Here is a 3,390-nt window from a genome sequence, read left to right as displayed (position 1 = left end):
TTGGTAAATCTAAAGCTGATTGTACAAGCGCTTTATTGTAACAAGTGAGATTTAGATGATTTTTTGACATAGAAAAGTTAGTTTTGATTGAAGAAATGTGTGACCTAACTATAAAAAACAACATTTTTATTAAAACCAAAATGTAAATGATACATAAAGCTTGCATACTGCAGCTTTTTTTTTAATTTATTTTTCCCATTGATAACACTAAAGCAAAAGGATTTAAAATGCTAATAAAAAAAAAAAGTGCTAATGAAGTGTACTGTCAATTATTCATTCTTCGGTATTAATAGTCTGTAATTTATAGACCACTTTGTATGGGCTGACCAATATCTGATCTGCAATCATTCAAGTAAAGAGTTAAGCTCAATAATTATCATTAGAAACAATCGTTAGTGATCACTTTCAGCAACTGTTGAATGAGAGGATATGCAGTAGCCACCCCACCTCATACAATAGTATACGATTGTGGTCATCACAGGGCCGCTTCTTTAATGCTAGACGAAAGTCTAGCATCTTTAGGAGACTTTAAGGGCTCTATTTCTAAAACAGGGAGTCAGACATTCTCTATGTGTTTTAATGGCAGTAATTGATTCCCACCAGGGAATGTTTGAGGAAATGTCTGATTCTCTGTTTATAAATAGGGCCCTAACTATTCATCAATAAGCATTTATTGACCTTTTAGTGATATTATGAATGAACACGCACACGGCGGACACTTTGTACTGTAAATGATCTAAGAATGTTATAAGGAGGAGTATTTGGGAGGGCGGATGTCCTGAGTAAATGTGATCCGTAGGCTTTAATCTGTGCGGTGTTTATACAGAAGCAGATAAATAGAAGGGTGGACACAGTCATGTCATTCTCCTCCTCCATGTCTCTCAGACATGTACTGGGAGGAGAGACAGCAGTCAATGAATGAGTGGGATGGTTTTTATACCTTTCAAGCATAACTAAAGCACTAATGAGTTCTTTTGACTGACTCCCTGTCTTTGGGAGGAGTTGGGTCACATCAGATCAAGGCTGGGCTGGGGCTGGGGTCAGCCTAGCAGACTGTCTGCTCTGCATTAGTCTCTCATCACTGCCTTTATCTGACTCTGATCAGGTCATAGCACAGAATGGAGCTGTCTGTCGCCGCTGCCTGCTGCTTTGCTTGTGGGATGCCCAGTGTTTAGATAACACACCATCAAGTCTCCGATCAAATCCAACTCCTTCACGTGTCTGGGAACAAGTACAATGGCAGCACCAGAAGGGTTAACCGTAGACCCAAGCTACCCATAACTAGGCCCGATTCGGTGACAATATCAATCAATTAAAACAATCGCAATCGAGATATTTTTTTTTCGATTGGCTAACATTTTAAGGGAAATAAAATACCAACATAAATCGAATACTTCTAACCGATCACATTTAAATCAATCATGATTTTGACCATCGTAAGGAATAAACGGGACGTTTGAAAAAAAATTACATCGGGCTTGATTTAATAAAGCTGTCCAAGGCTGGAGTGGATACAATTAAACCTGGAACGGATCTGGTCCAGGATTGAAAACATTTGATAACAAATAGCATATGACTTTTGGGAAATCCATTCCAGGTTTGCTGGATCACCCAGCTTAACTGATGAAAGTGTATTGGAGAGCTTTAATAAATCAGGCCCATAGTGTATGCTTGGGTTATACTTTATGGTGTGGGGTTTTCAACCTTTACCAGCTCATACCCTGATGTTAGAGTAGAGCAGTGTTTCTCAACCACAGTTCCATGGAACTCCAGGGTTCCTCCAGAGGTTGTTAGGGGTCCTTGGGCAATGATCACTTTTTGCCTCTCAGGTCAGTTTACAAGAGATCAATGATTTTTTGTAAGAATAGAGTAAGAGTCAGCAATTTTATAGGAATAGGCACTTTGGCATTACCTCCGTTGGCCAGCAATGTAAGAGGCATTCTGTCCATTGTTCACCATGCTAATGTAATGTGAGCTGTGTGTATATATTAATTATAGCAGGGCTTCCCTGAAACCTGAAAGTCATTCCTCATGTTAGAAAGATCGAGAAAGGCTTGTGTAGGTAAACCTGGAATGGTTTTATAGGATGTAATCTTGGAATGCCATTAGGTCTGATGGAGATATAGAATATAGCAAGGCTGGAGGGACAAGTGCTGGGGATCAGCGTTCCATTGGAAATACAATATCCATCAACAAGCATCAATGTATACAACCTATACAAAATAATAGGATCAATACTATAAACCAGGCTCTCACTGTTCCCAATTTAGAAGGAATGCCTCTTGTGCACTTTTAATCTATATTTACCAATATGCCCAAACTATCCACACTGGATCAAAAATCAGTCTCTTCTGTTTCCAAACACATTGTGCAGGCATGGTCTACTGTTTCAGATCACCAGGGAATGTGTCCTAAGGATTACTATTCAGCTATTCCGGTGGTGTATGCACGTAGAAGTGTCTGTGAAGAGGATGCATGAGGTTTGCAGAGCCTGTAAAAAAAAAGAGAAGCACATTACCAAAAAAAATGGCAGTTATTTTTGATTTACAATGTTTTAGCAAACTGAAAGCCATTTAGGGTTCATATCCCTTAGTAGCAGCAATGTATACAATCGGTAACACAATACTGGTCATTGCCCTGCCCCAGTCTGTCAATGGACAGTAAATGATTAATAGAAAATTGCTGAGGTCAGCTCTCTGCTCCTGTCAGCATGTTCCTTCTCAGTACATGTGTATTGCAACATACTTAATTGGTTCCAATTGCCTTTCCATGTGCTGATGTGTACAATATATGTCAAAATCCCGGACCTGATACATTTATAATACATTTCATTATTTAATATATGTGTATCTGCTGTCATTGGTGTTGTTCTATATTTGCTGGAGTTTAGTGTTGCCCTGACACTAACAATACCTGTATCTCAGTGCCATCAGGCAGAACAGTGAAGTAATTCATTAGTGGGGAATGTACAGCCCTATCTGCAGACAGTAATTGCTCCTGCTGTTTGGAAAACAGATATAGCAACAAGTTTGTCTATTTTCCCTGCTCCACTTTCATTATCTGGAGGATCAATGTAAATTGAGGGTAAACAGAGAACAGGAGATATGGAGAAGTGGGCTAACATAGAGGGCTTAAGTGTGCACTGATAGCACACCCAGCCAAAACCTTGTAGCCTGAAGCACTGAAAAAGATACAGACTGGTAATGAGGGAGAGCCTGGCAGGCATGGGGTATTAGTGCTGACTGGTCAGGTACCAGCGATGGGGTACACTGATAGGAAATAAGGTGTCCAGTGATCAGCTCCATGCAGATAATGTGTGGAATCACCAGCAAGTTCCTTGTTCCATGTTGTGTCCCATAAGGTGTTCCCTGATCAGCTCCATGCATATAT

Source organism: Pyxicephalus adspersus, chromosome 5 (genome assembly GCF_032062135.1).
Source record: "Pyxicephalus adspersus chromosome 5, UCB_Pads_2.0, whole genome shotgun sequence".
Lineage (NCBI taxonomy): Eukaryota > Metazoa > Chordata > Amphibia > Anura > Pyxicephalidae > Pyxicephalus > Pyxicephalus adspersus.
Note: the sequence above shows the minus strand (reverse complement) of the source record.